This window comes from Malus sylvestris, chromosome 9 (assembly GCF_916048215.2).
Source record: "Malus sylvestris chromosome 9, drMalSylv7.2, whole genome shotgun sequence".
In the NCBI taxonomy this organism is placed as follows: domain Eukaryota; kingdom Viridiplantae; phylum Streptophyta; class Magnoliopsida; order Rosales; family Rosaceae; genus Malus; species Malus sylvestris.
In genome coordinates this window covers 29,575,102-29,592,748 of record NC_062268.1, presented here as the reverse complement: position 1 = coordinate 29,592,748, position 17,647 = coordinate 29,575,102, and the positions used below count along the sequence as shown (strand labels likewise).

At 38.8% G+C, this 17,647-nt stretch overlaps 2 long non-coding RNA genes across 3 annotated transcripts; both read left to right on the top strand.

Moving 5' to 3' along the window:
• The first annotated feature begins 1,716 nt into the window (after positions 1-1,716).
• Positions 1,717-11,037, top strand: LOC126582366 (uncharacterized). Of its 2 annotated transcripts, none has more exons than XR_007609483.1 (5): positions 1,717-1,999; positions 2,453-2,477; positions 7,824-10,509; positions 10,600-10,818; positions 10,952-11,037. It is a non-coding gene; the product is annotated as an uncharacterized LOC126582366 (long non-coding RNA). The 2 variants fall into 2 exon arrangements; XR_007609482.1 differs by having other exon boundaries at positions 2,424-2,477.
• Positions 11,038-11,137: 100 nt separating this feature from the next.
• Positions 11,138-11,951, top strand: LOC126582368 (uncharacterized). The gene is made up of 2 exons (XR_007609485.1): positions 11,138-11,215; positions 11,307-11,951. It is a non-coding gene; the product is annotated as an uncharacterized LOC126582368 (long non-coding RNA).
• Positions 11,952-17,647: the final 5,696 nt, after the last annotated feature.

The window sequence follows — 17,647 nt, the reverse complement described above, 5'->3', positions numbered from 1 at the left end:
ATTTCCTCCAACTTTCTTCACAAGCATGATCCACGTCATGATTCACTTGCCAGATGAGGCACTTCTAGCCGGATCTGTCAACAATCGATGGATGTATCTGATTGAAAGGTATATAATCCCCACAAATACTTTAGTTCGTGATGTATGTATAATTACACTAATTTTATACAATATTTTTTTATTGATGCAGACTACTGGGTGAATTAAAAAAAAGTGTACGGAACAAGGCAAAGCCCGAAGGATCAATCGTGGAGGCATGGGTCGGCTTTGAGTCCCTTAAATTTTTTGCAATGTACCTATAAGACGTTGAGACTACATTCAACCGACAAAAACGCAATAATGACGGCGGTGTGAGAAGTGAAAATTTTTCTATGTTTTCCCAAATTGCACGACCATTTGGCGAACCAATAAGAGGGGAGGCGTATGACAAAAAGGACATGGAGGTAGCACATTGGTTTGTACTTAACAATTGTGACGAGACAATTACGTACCTAGATGAGCATGAAGAGTTGATGAAGCGGGAACATCCTTCACATTTATATGCCAAAAAGCTTCATGAATTGTTTCCTCGATGGTTTCTTGAAAACGTATGTTGTTCGTGTTTGGGTTTTGTGCATAATTGTAAATGTTAAACTAACACGACATCTTTTTCTCTTTTATTTAGGTGAAGAAAATGAAGGAAATTAGTTCACCCATTTACATTGAAGAATTGTACAGCTTGGCGATTGGGCCCCTAAGCGCAGAATTGTACTCTGATTGTCATGTAAATGGCATCAAGTTTTTGGCAGCTGATCGTCATGACAAGCTTTGTGCGCAAAATGGTGGGGTACATGTTCCAAGTGCGGGCGACATTGCAGACATTGATTTCTATGGAAAACTGACAGTTGTGCAATTGTTTTACAAAGACAGGTGTTAAGTTATCATCTTTAAGTGTCATTGGTTTGAAAGCGAGACGATGGTTTGCTATCGATCAACACTAACAGATGTTGGTATAACGACGACCCTTACATTTTGGCAATGATGGCTAAACAAATTTTCTATATAGATTACCTTAAGGCTGGGAGGGGATGGAAAGTAGTTTAGAAGATTGAGCACAGAGGGGTGTATGATATTGCGGACCGAGATCCTGCTGCTAATGACGATTATGGTGACGTTGCTAACCAACAATTGGACACTTTAATGACATTTGGTGCAGATACACTACGGGATATGACTATTGTACAAGAACCATTTCAGGTAGCTGGAGGTCCTGAAATCGAAATACCGATTGATTCCATTACGATTGACCTCGGGGATCTGCCATGATACAATGCACCCTAGCGCGCGAACAACAATGTTGATGTGCCTACAGACGAGGTAGAATGGGAGTCCGAATCTGACGATAGTGATGATCTTTATTCATCTAGTTCAGACGAGGAGTAATGAAAAATCGTGATGTATATTAATTAAATGTATTGAATGATATTTTAAAATGTTGTATACAAACACAAGTTTCCTTTAAAATTTGTAACATAATTAAAGTTTTAAAAAATTTATTTATTTATTTAAACCAAAAAATAAATTAAATTTACAGTTATGCGAGACGACGTTTTTATAAATGTTTGTTGGGCAAATATTAAAAAAAAAAAATTTAATATAACTAGTTGCGCGATGCAAGTTTAAACATATTTGTCGCGCAAACATGTAAAAAATTGATTTTTTTCCCACAATTGGGCACGTTTGTATTTCGGCACCTTCAATTCATTTCACTCACTCAATTTTGAACTTCTCTCAGACTCAAACTCCTTTCTCTCTCAGTTCTCTGGAGCTACTCTCTCTCTCTCTCGATTCTGTTAACCTCCTTACTCTATCTCTCTATATCTCATACTCAATCTCAGTGTCTCTCTCTCTCCCTCTCTTGCACTCCTTCGATTTCTCTGTCTCTCTGTCACTCTCCGTCTCGCTTCTGGCGCACTCCGACGCTACACTCTCTCCCTGCTGCCGCACACAACTTTACTAGGTAAGCACCTAGTCTCCTTTAATTCATCTCCCTTAATTGAATTGCTTAAAAGTACAATTTTATGAATTTTTTTCTTCAATTGTTTTAGTTACAACATTTAGGGATTTAGGGTTGGAATTGGGAATCCTAGGATTTAGGGCTGGAATTGGGAATCTTGTGTTAAGGATTTAGGGTTGGAATTGGAAATCGTAGTTGCTCACAATGTAGGGTTTTTGAATTAGGGTTCGAATTACAAATTTACAAATTAGGGAATTTTTTTTAATTAGGGTTTTAATTTTGAGAAATTAGTAGGGAAGTGTTTTAATTTCGAGTTTTGTAGTTGTTTTCTCAGTTAAATGTTTATTTTCCAAATGTGTTTATTTCTTTTCTCTTTCACTAATTAAGCTCCTTCTTCTATCCATCAATTCCCAAATTTTCCTTGCAGACAATAAAAATGCTTTCAACTTTGCGCAGGAATCAAGCTTCTTTTCTTTGGGAGGTTTGTTTTCTGTCTCCATCATGTATGTATGTGTGTATATATCTATGCATGTATGTATGGATGAATGCATGTATGTGATGTTGGTACTGGGAATTTTGTGATCTTTGACGATGAAATTGTATGATAATATGTGAAATTACCATCTGGGTGTTTGTGATTTGATTGCTTTATGCAAAAGACACCTACTTTTTGAGGTTAGAAATCCGATTGAAAGATGGGAAATTGTTGCAAGGAGAAATGTTGTTTGTTGACCCCATTTGATTTCTCTGTGATTTTTGATTAATTTTTTATTTTTTATGTGATTTTGCAATGAGCTACATGTTATGCTGCAACATTATGCCAAGTAAAATTGCAGTCTGCAACAAACACTATGCCTGCGACAGTTGTATGTTGATGGACTCTTTTACCATTTTGTTTCAAGTAGTTTGAAGGCTTTTGTGTTGCTGAAAACGCCTTGTCTAAGAGATTCGATGTCATGCCCCGATCCTGACATACGTCCAGGATCGACACGTGACATCACCAATTACCTGCACATCTAACATACCCCGCCTTTGGGAAATGGTAAACACAACTTAAGGTCCAACTACGTAGTAATTTTTCGTACATTTTATGGCTGCATTTAACTTCCTCGTTAGACAGCCTACGCACCCTACACAGGGATCAAGCCATTCATAGTTCATCATTCACTACCCATCTACATTTACCACAGTACGTTCAAGCCGAAAGATATAACACTCCTCAATCAATCATTAAAACTTGACAAGTATGGAAATACTAGATTCAGGGCTACATAGCAATCCAATATGACAATCAACATTTCCACTTCATCCATCATATAAATCACTATGTTTTCAACATGAAACCTTAATCCACAACATGTAACATATCCAAGAACCAACAAAGCACAGTATTATTCTCAAGCCACAATGAGCAACGAGACTAATCATAATAATAATAATCATATCCCACATCATTCCGCAATCATGTTAATTAATCAATTCTAAAATCAAAGAAGCATGATATCAACATTTACTATGTTATTCAATCAATAAGGTCCCATATCAATTCACAAATTTTAATAAAGGATCCCTACATAATTCCCCACCTGGATTCCAAGTACTAACATGATAAGTCTAATTTATACACAATGTCTACTATGAACAATTCATATTCACTCGATTCTAAGGTCGAACTACCCTTATGGAAATGAGCAAGAATAGGGATTCCAGGCCACTCAACAGAATCCAACCAAAATACCAAGCGACCTCTTGTAATCTCTTCAGACCTGACATCTGTACAATCAGTGCCTACACCATGGGAATGGTGCATCGACATAAAGAACTCGAATAGGCTGCGAAGCTTGTGTGAGTGACAATAATACAAAGTATGTGATAATCAATAAAGGGAAAGACCATCCATCACAGTTTATAAACCTCAACATAAGTTCGTAAATATGAAAACATAGTCAAGTCTCTAACAACCCCGAATGAGTCACCCAGACATCCAACAGCTTTTCCCATTCAAACCACCAAGATTCTCAAAAACCATCGTTCATATGTACATTAAAAACTAGGACTAGAGGGACGCAGTTCGGCCGAAGCATACATAAGTAACCAAACATGAAGTGGCCCCCTAACACAGATTAACAAAGCAGAGCCACCCCTGAGAAAATAACTAAGTAGGCAGTGACCCCCCAATGCGGATTAACCAAGCAGAGTCACTCCTATAGCTGTTAGGAAGTGATCACCCAATGCGGATTAACCAAGCATGATCACTCCTAAGCATACATGGCCATAAAGATCACCCAACGTAGATTAACCAAGCGTGATCCACATATAGCATGGTCCCCCAAAGCGGATTAACTAAGTAGGACCACTAGTGACCCCCTAATGCGGATTAACCAAGCAGGGTCAAGATAATCAGGTAGGTAGTGACCCTCCAACGCGGATTAACCAAGTAGAGTCACACCTACAGAATTGTTAGGCAGTGATCACCCAACGCGGATTAACCAAGCATGATCACCCCTAAGTATAAATGGCCATAAGGATCGCCCTACGCGGATTAACCAAGCGCGATCCACATATAGTATGGTCCCCCAATGCGGATTAACCAAGCAGGACCATTCATGTACCACTGCTACATGGTGCAAGAAATTCAACACACAACCTACCCACAACTCAACCCTTATGGGTTATAACGTAGTCACCACACCATCAACTTCTCATGACCACTAACTATCTTATCATACAAGCATAAAAGTTCTACATAATACTTCGCATAAGATTCTAGGTTCACATCGTCATAACATATCATACTTATCATTCACATTATTAAGAAGATAAATAAGCACATATATATCACAATATGATGATCCATACACGTAAACCGATGCATATATTATCTGCATAACTCACTAACCAATATAGGCCCATTAAGCCCTACATAGTCTCTAGTAATACTGAATTTAATATTCTAGATCAATTCTTAGCATATTGACCAAAAGTAAGTAGTAATTAGATTAATACATATAAGGTTTCCCAAAACCCCCTACCTTGAATTTGATTAATTTTGTTCCTTTGAAGAACCTAATCGGAACATAGAATTACAATCAAAAGTATAATATAAGTAACACACCTTAATAACCAAACTAAGTGTTTAAACATAAAATTAATATTAAGTAAAGAAAGTACACTAATTCTCTCCTACTCAAATAATATCACTCAAATAGTAGTAAAGAAGATTAGAAAGGAATCTGGAAAAGAAAATAGGTGTGGCAAAAACAGTACTCTGCTTCTCCTCAAAATCTACAGAAAACAGCACCATTGGACCAAGTTTAGACTCCCTTTGGAACATTCAAAACTAAATCAAATCGCGTAATATTATATGGGTTTTGAAGCTTGTGTTATGTACTTTAAAAGCATACAAAGTTTGTAGAAAAATGGAGCTCTAAATTGGAAGTTATGCCAAAAAGAAAAATGAAGTCTTGAAACTGGAAACCCAGTTTTCTGCTGCTGTTTGGTAGCTCGCGACCCAAGTTTAAATAAGGTTTTGATTAACCAAAACTCAATGGAATTGAGTGAAAACAATTGGGTTACGATCATGAACATATGTACTTTCAACACACTAAAAATTTTCTTCAAAGGAGCACATAAAGACCTAGAAATTAAGAGCCAAAGAAGACTACTCGAAACTTGAGTTTTGTTTGCCAAGAAATCAATTTTCTGCAACTTACGTAACAGCCCATCTCTAATTCATATAACAAATCCCAAAATAATTCCAGGTAGTCCAGAAGTCATGTATACAACATCCAAAACTAACATGACTCAAAATTAACAAGAAATTGACCTTTTTGAACCAAACCCTTGATCAAGAAATTTGATCTACAAACCCAATCCAAATTACCCAACTCTAATTCATGTTCAGGCTGGTTCATTGAATGATAGAAAACCCTAAATAAAATTAAGAACTCCAAATATATCATGGCAGTTTCAATTCAACTTAAGAAAAATAAATTCAAAAATCAAGATAATGAAGGAACAAGGAATTTACCCTTCAAATCTCTGAATCCTTCCTTCACAATCACATTCTCTAACTCCTCTCTCTTCGATTTTTGTTTGAAGAAAGAAGGATTTTCTTCCAAAAGCTATGGAAGAGCCACCTCATCCCCGTTTCTTTTTCTTCCCTCGCAAAACCAGGAAGAATGTGAAAGAACGGTCTCCCCCCTTCTCTTTTTTTTTTCCTCTTCTGCCCCTCTCTTTTCCTTCCTCCCCCTGCTGCCCTCTAAGTCCCTACCCTTTTTGTCTTATTGGTCCACCCTAAATCTTACAAGATTGGGCCTCTTTCCCACAAAGTCGAAATTTATTTAATTAACAACTATAGTTTAGTAAATGATTTCAAATGTCCATAACTATATCGTTATAATCCAGACTCGCAAACGGCTTTCATCTATGCGTTCGTGATCTCAGAATCTATTCAACAATATAAATTGTGACCTCGAAAGGTCCACGGATTTTAAATAATTAATTTTCAAATTTCAAACTTCGTAACTATTTTAATTAAAATCTAAATTCAAACAAATTAAAATAAATTCTCAAGAAATAATATAAAATCTTAACAATACCAATACATATATTATAACAGTGGAATCCAGGAATGGAATTTCACACTCGAAATCTCTTAAATTTCGTAACATGACAATACTTTCTAGGAGTAGGAGGTCCATGAAATGAAATTCTGTAGAAGGTTAGCATTTATAGAGATTTCCATTTGGGAGATGCATTCGGTGATCATGCATTACTGTAAGACATGAGAACGATTTGAAGCATATGCCCCTTTCAGTTTCAGATGCGGTGCTACATAATCTGTGATTCTTGCTAAATTTATAGCAGGAGTATACGGTGTAAGGCAAATAATGCTAGGTGTTGTAATCCTAGCAACTAGCTAGATGAAGGGCTGAGATTGTTTAGTAATGAGAGAGAATTCACCATGGATTCTAACGGTTATGTAAGCACCGAGTGTGAGAGTTTTGAAGAGAGAGAAGTAATAGAATATGCTCTGCTAGATTTTGCAGAGAGCAACATTTCTTTTCGAAATCTCTCCATTGTTAATCTCCCCAATTCTTTGTTCTTCATCCTTTCTTTTATCACATCACTAGATCAAAGTCAAGAATCATAACAAGGAGGAGAGGGTGGTTGTGGGCATGGATCAATGTAAGTTATGGAGTAAGACACAACAAAGAGGGTAGGGATTAGTTTCTTCTCATAGTTATCCTTCAAATTCCATAGTTTGTACATGTAGATAACCATACATGCATGTAAGGGAAGAATGTGTGTAGTTTTAGTTGAATGAATAATACTCTCTATCATTCATATGAATCTTTGACCCAATGTAACTTGGTTGTAAGCTTTATTTGTTTTATGATATGTCACATTCTCCACCCTCTAGAGATGAGGTTTTTTAAAATTACAATGACATCTTCTAGAAATTCCATGTGTTATACAGTTTTTTGGGGATTTCATATTGTCTTTATGAATAGATGGTTATAATTAACATACATTACAAAGTAAGCCTTCATATTGGAACCTATTATGTGAAATGCTTTGGTATTTGTTTAACTCAGAAAATAAAATTAAGCTTCTATCACTCTTTGGATACATAAAGCATCTAGTGTGATGTTTGTGTGCTTGAAAGATCGAATAAGTTATAATTAGTGGCTTCAAGTGTTGAATAAATGATGGTTTGTGGTTTTATTGGTGTTCTTATGTTGTTTTCATTCACTTTATATATGTGAAATGAAATGCATATAATAAGATGATATATAAACAAATTCATGCTCGTTTTTTGTAGATGTCAAACTTAATATCAAACCGGCAGGCACCTAGTAGGGGCAGTGAGATACCTTTTCTAGAAGGTAATGTTGCTGCCACCTCCACACCTGATATGGCCATGACGGGTGTCCCTCTGGTCGCGTCTTTGGGGTTAACAGTGTCTACAGCTGCTACGTCATCGACTTTTTAGGTGATGCATTTTGTCCGAAGCGCCCGACAGACTCATCGACGGGCTCGGACTTCTGAGGAGGCTCAGCTGATTGGTGACGCTTCCTCTGTCTATGAAGAGGGGTCCCAAACAGGTAAGCTCGCTCCCTCCATCCTTTCCGCATTCTCCTCTTCTTCTGGTGTATATTAGTGTAGATAGCTTATATGCAAACACATTTAACCAAAAAAAATAGGGACCATATAATTATGGACATGCTCATTTAAACTGATTATATATCCTTGACTGTATATTAGGGTTGGGCACGGGCCAGGCTGGGCCTAAATTTGAAGGAACCTGGCCCTACCGTTTTAAAATGTAACGGGCTGAGCTGGGCCGGGTAAAAGGATTTAGAGTTTAGGAATCAAACCTAACTCGGCCCGTTTGAAACAGGCTGGTTCGAGACAGGTCCACAAGTCCTATTACTTTATTTTATTTTATTTTTTGGTTTTGGAACGGCGCCGGTCTACTCCTTAAGCTTCATGAGCTCGTCGGAATTAGCCTCCGCATTGGCTTGTAATTTTTGACTTGACCCAAATCAATATCAAATCTCCGATACAAACTTCAAATTCATAAACATTTACTCATAACAATGGATCGTTCACCTAGGGAGGAGTGAGAGAAGGCAGAGCAGAAGTAGAATGGAAGGGATCGTCCACTTCCCTATCATTGCAACTTGAAAACACTTCAAAGAAGAAGTTCTAGTAACTTCGCTCACTGATATTTATCTATTTCTAGGTTAATTTCCCTATATCTAAAAAACCAAAACCCAAAAATCGAATCCCTTTTCGACTCATGCATGCCTTCGAAATCAATTGAATTTCAAAAACAAGAACACTGAATTGACAGAAATTTCCCAAACAGAAAGGTATGCAGAGATTTCCCAAATAGAAGGATATGCAGAAATTTCCGAAACAGAAGGATATGTAAAAATTTCCATTTGGTTCAATTATGCAGGCACAACAAGGATATTTAGAGATATGTATGAAGGTACAACCTTCTCAAGCTCGTCTTGGACCTCCTGCAACTACTCGATGGAGATGACGATGAAGGCTTTTACCTCCTCAACGTCGAGAAGATGACGCTCTCATAGGTCCAGTCCTCGCGGCGAAAATGTAGAGAAAATTAGCAAAATCCAAATTGGGGTTTTGGGCTAAAGGCTAAAAATGCATGATTTGTGGAAAACCCTAGTTGGGATTAAGAACTTGAAGAAGAAGAAGAAGGTTCGAGGAGAGAGAAGAGAGAGAGATTGTGGGAGATGGAAATGTGGCTGAAACTGAGAGAGTAAATTCTGGAACCTTGGACTCGGGTAGAAACTAGGGTAGAAACCAACGGTTGAAATTGGATGATAGGTTATCATTCAATCTCGCCCTTTCATTATAATTAGAAACGGGTCGGTTTGGGTACCCGTTTTTCTAAGTGTCTGGACTCGGCCTACCCCATAAATGAAAAGGGATCGGCTCGACCCGCCCTGTTTGTTTTCTAAAATATTAGAAACCAACCCGTACCCATCCTGACCTGCGGTTCCTATACCTGTTTGCCCACCCTAATTGTACACACCAGCTTATGGTACTTCAAGCACAATAATCATTTTTAGCTTGTTTTCAAATAGCATCATAATTAAATACTATTCTTGAATTTTGAAGAAACTTGTATGATTCATAAGAGCTAAACACACCTCCTTAAACAACCAAATGTGATATAAAAGGAAGCATATATTAGCTGTTGTAAGTATAATTTTGTTCACTGTAACATTAACCACAAATCTCTCATCCTTTGTAGAATATGTTTATACAAAATGCCTCTTCTTTAGCAGCCGCCTTACGCATATACAAATTTATATATAAAGAGCATATTATCATGTATGTGTTAGAGAATGAGCGTAGGTTGAAACTACCCAACTTAACTAAGGACTGCTCCTCCCATTGTCAAATTTCATAATCTGCACCGATAGCTACCATAATCTGCACAGTCAATGCAGTGCAGTGCAATCTTGTAAGTACCTTAACAAAAATTAGAGCATTTTAGTTTCATTTCTGCATTTCAATAGGGGAAGTGAATAACATGCATGCTAGCTAGTTATTTTGAATTGTGATTTAGATTAATCATTGTTAAGTAGCACTGAGAAGTCATATTAACAAGTTGTAAATTTTGTTTTAAAGTCCCCATTTGGCATAAATTGTTTGAATTGTTGGGTGGATGTGTTTGTTTATGTTATATTGTTTGCAAGTTTTAGGAAATGTTATAGTTTTAGGGGAGGTTTTGCCGAAAGACCAGGGGCCCTTGTAGACTCCAAAAGACTTCTCAGACCACACGCACCACGACCTAGAAGATCACCATTACGTGGGATCCTCGACATCGTGCGGCTGTAACAAAGGAGTAGCATAGTGCGTTGGCCACCGACGTTGGCTCCGTTATCCGAAACCATTGCCCCCTCAAGTGGGAGTCATAGAGAGTTGTGCCATAAGAAACCAAGGACGCCATGCTTTATGAATTATCGGTAAGTATTTTCAACCTCAAAAACTAAATTTTTATTAAAGTATACAAAGATTATAAATTTTAACAACTGTTTATTTGTTGAGTTTTGCAGCATCACTATGAGCTATCCAACCTCGATTCCAACCAAATGGAGTACATCAACGACCTTTGCTCCAGTAGGTTTACTCAATGGAAGAGCGACCTCCACAAGCATTATGAGCTATATGATGGTCTAGAGGTCGCTCTAGAATTTGGGTGCCCTAAAGAGTTGCTGGATTGTTGGGATGAATGGGAGTGGCTCTGCAGCCATTTTCAAGACGAGAAATACTTGGTACGTATAATTTATATTTCAATAATATATTAATAAAAAAAATTACAATTTTAAAGGAACATTTCATTTTTTTCATTCATTTGTTATAAATATCTAAACTAATACATTTTTTTTTCAATTCAACAGAAAAAAGTGAAGGCAAACTTAATCAATCGGTCGAAGAAGAAAGTTCTTCACCGATTCGGGTCACGACGCTTCTCTTATATGTTGGAGGAGCAACGTAAGATAACCATATATTTATTTTAAGTTTTCAATCTTTTTCTCTTTATTACACAATTGGTAATCTATGTTAACACTTTTTAAATTATTTCAAGGGGGTCAAAGTTTCTTGAAATTGACATGTTCAAGGAGGTGTACGTTCGGCCCAGGGATGAGCTGACAGAGTAAGTAACTTCATGTAAGTTCTTTCAAATTTATAATATTCAATTTGTATTAATATTAATCACATGTATATTCATATTAATTTGTTTTTTTTTTCATTTTTCTAGTCCATTATGGTGGAGTAAGGCCAGACAGTCCTGGAGGAGGTAGCTTCTCAGCTTCCCCTAGAGACCCCGATCAAGGAGGTGTTTCCCCCTGAAGATGTTAGGTTTCAGATCATGACCGACACACTTGATCAGACCCTTGGTCGTCGGCATGTGAATGTTCACCGGGGGCTTGGGAAAGCCCGCCTTCGGGACCTGTCTGTCTTATCCTCCAGGCAGAGAACTGGACAGGTCGAAACACTGACAATTGTAGTGGCGGGCTTGTAAGAGAGGATTGCGACCCAATAGTCTCAGATAGCGGCCTAAAACAATTTCATGAACCAATTACGTCGCGCAGTTCAGATTTTTGGCATTCACTTCCCCGATGTTTAACTAACTCCAGAACCAACCCCCCCAGCCCCTCGCCGTAGTAGCTACATCTTCTCAGCCCCCTGCCGCAGCAGCTATGACCTCCTAGCCTCTTGCCGCAGCAACTACGACCTCCCAACCCCCCCCCCCCCCACACGCGCATCAACAACCCCACCAGCCGGCGATTGTGACGTCGTGGACTTCTTTCTTTAGTTTTATTCTAAATTGTTTTTGAATTTAAAATTTTTTTTCGATTGTATGTACATTTACAATATTTTTTCAATTCAATATTCTTCTTTACATTTACCATTTTTATTTTCATTAAATTCATTTTTAAATAAACAAAAAATAATAATAAATAATAAATTATTTATAAAACTAATTTAAAAATAAATAATAGATTATTTAAAAAACGAATTTAAAATTCTCACTACAATGGCTTCTATGTCCGTCGTACAAAAGTTTGAAGGTCGAATAGTAGTGTTCGTCGCGCAACAATTTGGGGGTCGACACCTAGTTTCGTCGCTTGTTATGTGCAATGACCATGACTTCCGTGGTGCGATCTACATTCTACGCAACAAATACTTTTCCTTCGTCACGCAATGCCTAACGTCACAACCTTTGCGCGACAGAATATGTGCGATGGAGTCTTCGCTGCCCAATGTTTCCAACGATAGTTTTTCCCTTTGCGCGACAGTTTCCCCTCCGTCGCCCAAGTTATTATTCCTAGTAGTGTTACTAAGGGTCTCTATGGACCAGATATTAAGCAATGTGGGGCAATGAGAGAGAATGTAATTTCTATTAAAAAAACCAAAAGTAGTCACCCTAATGATTAAGGTTGAAGAATACCCTTAAGCTTACGGAATGGGTGACAAGAGTTGAAAAAAGGGTCTCAATTCCACCACGACCTCAAATCGCTAGATTGCACGTAAAAGCAACAAACCGAATAAGCCCACGTCTTAACCATGAGCATGAACATATAATATCTAACAGTCACACTATCTCGCATAAATGAACATATAATATCGAGTCTTCATTGACACATGCTGACACACGAGCTCATGCAGAGGTATTCTAACACGAACATGATTGGGTGTAATAATGATTTACGCTCTAGTACTGCAATCACGTGAAGACTGGCGCTATGCGCATCATATACGAGTCCTAATTGCCTATAGCAATTTAGGACTGGATTGACACCTACAATGGATTCAAAGTGAGCGTACGGTGTGATGTGAACATACATGTGAAGACTGGCATTGGCCCGAACAAGTACTAACACTAGTGTAGTATACGATGAACAGATAACATAAATATGATTATGTAATGCTAAATCGATAATTCAATAATTTTAATAAATAAATTTCGTCGGTAAGCTAATACATAAATTTCCGATACGCTAATTTTTATATCGATAATTTGGACATACCAAACTTGCATGTCAACTCACTATTCACTAAAAACTTAGAAAAAAGTGCATGGGTTTGATATAACCGAATAACCATATATAAGAAAAAATAACCGATTAAGAGACGTTCAAACATATGATTATACAAATCATATATCAAAGACACTTAATAGTTTAAAGATATTTCTTTTCACTTGTGAGTGAGAGGTTTTAGTTTCGATTATTGCCAAAAGCGAATTTAAATTACATTATTGCTAGCCTATTGTGAGGTTAAACTCACCTCATCCCCTTAGTATGGACAATATCATTTGTTAAAAAAAGAAAAGAAATCATATATAAAAAGAAATACTCTACGCATATACTTCAAGTAACACACGTTATACTAAAAATTGAAATTATTATTTGATTAAGTCTGCCAAAGTGTTGAAAGACCGACAATGTTATGAACTAATCGTGATTGCCTTAGTCACAGTGAGGTTTTAGTTAATAGTAGTGAGGACTAAAGTGTAAGGTAGTTAAAAGGCATAATTGTAAGGGGTTAAAAGTATGGGGTTCGATTGTAATGGGCCAATACTTAGTACAAAGTTTTAGTAATTGTCAGTCCTTGTCCAGGTGGCACTTTTGTATTGGGGAATTGCAGGCATGTGGGATATACATGCTCCCGAAATTATTGTAATGGCAACTTTTGGAAAAATCAATTTATAATTCTCTTTGGTTCTCTCTCTATCATTTCACCTTCTCTCCCTTTCATAGCTACCGGTTCTAGTTGATTCTCCGGCGCCGGTTGGTATCATAACATTGGTATCACCCTTCGTTCCTGGATTTTCCCATCCTTGTATGCCCCGTTCCAAACCCACCACTCGTTCCACAATGGATGCCTGCTTTGCTGCTTTCGAATCTGAATTTCCATCGATCATCCGCGAGGCAGTGAACTCTGCTTTTGATGCTAAGCTTCCAGCCCAACTCGATGCGCGCCTTCCAGTGTATTTCGATGCGCGCCTTCCGGCGTATTTTGAGCATTTCCGCTGCGAGCTCACCCATGAACTCACCTTTCGTCGTGAGGGTGAAGGTCCATCCATCCCAACTACTTCAGATCCACCTGTTCCTACTGAGCTGGCTCATATCCCACCACCGCCTCATCCTGGCCTTCCGAATCCACGGCCGCCGTGGCAACAGCGCCTCGACTTTCCCAGATTCACTGACGGTGATGATATCCTTGCTTGGATTTACAAAGCCGAACAGTTCTTCTCCTTCTATGGGATTCCAGATGCTCAATGTGTTCTCACGGCCTCCTTTCATTTTGAAGGTGCGCTTCTTTACTAGTTCCGTTTGATGGACTGCATCACCACCACCCCCACTTGGCTGGGGTTTACAAAAGCCATTTGTCGCGAGTTTGGCCCATCTGCTTTCGACGATAGTGCCGAGGTTCTCTTCAAACTTTGCCAGCTAGGTACTCTTCGTGATTATATCATTAAATTTCGCCGCTTAGCTACTAGATCACCTGATATTAGCCTTCTTCTGTTACAAAGTTGCTTTTTAGGGGGGTTGAAAAAAGAACTTCGCTATGATGTCAAATTGTTAAAACCGACCAATGTCCATGAGGCGATTGCCATTGCGGTGCAGCTTGATACCAAGCTCACAGAGCTAAAATCGGCCCCCTCTCGAAACCATACAGCTTCTAAACCCTTTTCAACCATTGTTCCACCTTCCTCCCATACTGTGCCACACACTAGCAACCTTGCTATTAAGAAGCTAACCCCGGAGGAGATCCAGAGGAAAAGAGCGCGAGGGGAATGCTGGTTTTGCCCTAATAAATGGGTAATGGGGCATAAGTGTGGTTTTAAACAACTATTGATGATGGATGTGATGGATTCTGAAGTTGTGGAAGACAATATAGAAACTGATCACCCTGAGTTGCAGCACAAGGAGCTAGTTAATTCTAACTTGGGGTTACTTTTGTATTTCATGGAAGAAGAGAAACTAGAATCCTGTGACTTAAGTTCAGTGCAGTTGCAGGAGCTGCAGCAACTCTTGGGTAAGTTTGAGGCACTATTTGTCTTACCTACCAAGCTTCCTCCACCGAGAGACCATGATCACCATATTCCTTTGGTGCAAGGTGCCAAACCCCCAAACATCCGACCCTACCACTATGGTCCATTGCAAAAAACAGAAATAGAAAAGGCAGTTCAGGAGTTGCTGGAGGCAGGTTTCATAAGGCCAAGCCATAGTCCATTTTCTTTCCCTATGTTACTAGTAAAAAAGAAAGAAGGCACTTGGAGAATGTGCATTGACTATAGGGAGCTCAATGCCCTCACTATTAAGGATAAATATCCCATACCCCTTATTGATGACCTGCTGGATGAGTTGCATGGGTCTCTCTATTTCTCTAAACTAGACTTACGATCTGGATATCATCAGATCTTAATGCAACCTGGGACATTGAAAAGACTGCATTTAGGACTCATGAAGGACACTATGAGTTCCTAGTTATGCCTTTTGGGCTTACAAACGCCCCTGCCACATTTCAAGGTTTAATGAATGCTTTATTTAAACCCCATTTGAGAAAATGTGTGTTAGTCTTCTTTGATGACATTCTTGTTTATAGTCGGACCTAGGAATCCCATTTAGCCCATTTGCAGATGGTGTTTAAGATATTACAGACCAATCAACTCTTCTTCAAGAAATCTAAATGCTTATTTGGCCAAAATAGAGTTGAGTACTTGGGTCACATTGTCTTTAAGGAAGGAGTGGCACCTGACCCTCAAAAAATTGAAGCTATACAAAGTTGGCCTGCACCAAGAAACATCAAGGAACTCAAGGGGTTCCTGGGTTTAACAAGCTACTATCACAAATTCGTACCAGGCTTTGGCAAGATTTGCCAGCCTTTATACCACTTGACAAAGAATGATGGTTTTCATTGGGATGCCGACACTCAACAAGCTTTTAACAAGCTTAAAATAGCTATGGTTTCTCCACAGGTGTTGGCACTACCCGATTTCTCCAAGCTTTTTGAATTAGAGTGTGATGCCTCAGGCTGTGGTATTGGAGCTGTACTATAACAAGGAGGAAGGCCTATTGCTTTTTCAAGCCGATCACTAGGTCCACGAAATCAAGCACTCTCCACCTATGAAAGAGAACTAATTGCAGTGGTTTATGCAGTACGGAAGTGGCAGAATTATCTACAAGGCCGTCATTTCATAATTAAGACTGATCATAACAGTCTTAAATATTTCCTACACCAACGAGCTAATACTGCAATCCAACAGAAATGGGTATCTAAATTGTTGGGGTATGATTATGAGATACAGTTAAAAAATGGCTCCCAAAATGCAGCAGCCGATGCCTTATCCAAGTTACATGGGGTGCCTAGGCTACAAGACTCGTTGGAGTCAACGGGAGCATGCTATGCCATTTCTTACCCATACCATGAATGGATTGATGACTTAAGAAGAAACACTGAACAAGATGAGTGGATCAAAACAAAGAAAAAAGAAGTTCTTGACTCAGCACTCAAGGGCACAAGTGATTCTTCTTTGGGCAAGTACACTATTGACAACGGATTTTTGCTTTACAAACGCAGAGTGGTGTTGAGTCCTCACTCTGAGTGGAAAAGGAACATTTTAGCAGAATACCATTGTACTCCTTCTGCTGGTCACCAAGAAGTACTTAAAACATACCAAAGGGTCAAGAGAGGCTTCTATTGGCAGGGAATGAAGAGAGATATCAAGACTTATGTGGCAAAATGTCAAGTGTGCCAACAAAACAAAGTGGAAACCATTTCTCCACCAGGGTTGTTGCAACCTTTGCCTATCCCCCAAAGAGTTTGGACCGACATTAGCATGGATTTCATAGAAGGACTGCCTTTATGCAAAGGAAAATCTGTGATATTAGTGGTGGTTGACAGGCTGTCCAAGAGTGCTCACTTCATAGCAATGTCCCACCCATATACGGCAATCACAGTGGCTCAGGCCTTTATTGACAATGTGTTGAAACTTCATGGCATACCAAGCTCAGTGGTCAGTGATCGAGATCCTATTTTTGTCAGTGCTTTTTGGCGAGAATTGTTTAAATTACAAGGATCCAAACTATGTATGAGCTCTGGTTACCACCCCCAAACTGATGGGCAGATTGAAGTGATGAACCGGTGTCTTGAAACCTATTTAAGGTGTTTTGTGGGGGGTCAACCAAAGAAGTGGGTACAATGGTTTCCCTGGGCCGAGTGGTGCTTTAACACTTCCTACCACTCATCTGCCAAATTCACACCTTTCGAACTTGTTTATGGCTATCCTCCTCCCCAAGTTCTACCCTATGAATTAGGTACTGCAAGAGTGGAAGCCGTGGGACAAGGTTTAATGGAAAGGGATAAGGTCTTATCCATGCTAAAACACAACCTGGAATTGGCTCAGAATCGCATGAAGGTGCAGCAAGATAAGAAAAGAACTGAGAGGCAATTTGAAGTTGGGGAATTTGTGTATTTGAAACTGATTCCTTATCAATTGCAGACCCTATCTCCTCACCGCTACCATAAGCTCCTGCCACGATACTATGGTCCTTATGAGATTTGTGAGAAGGTTGGAAATGTGGCCTA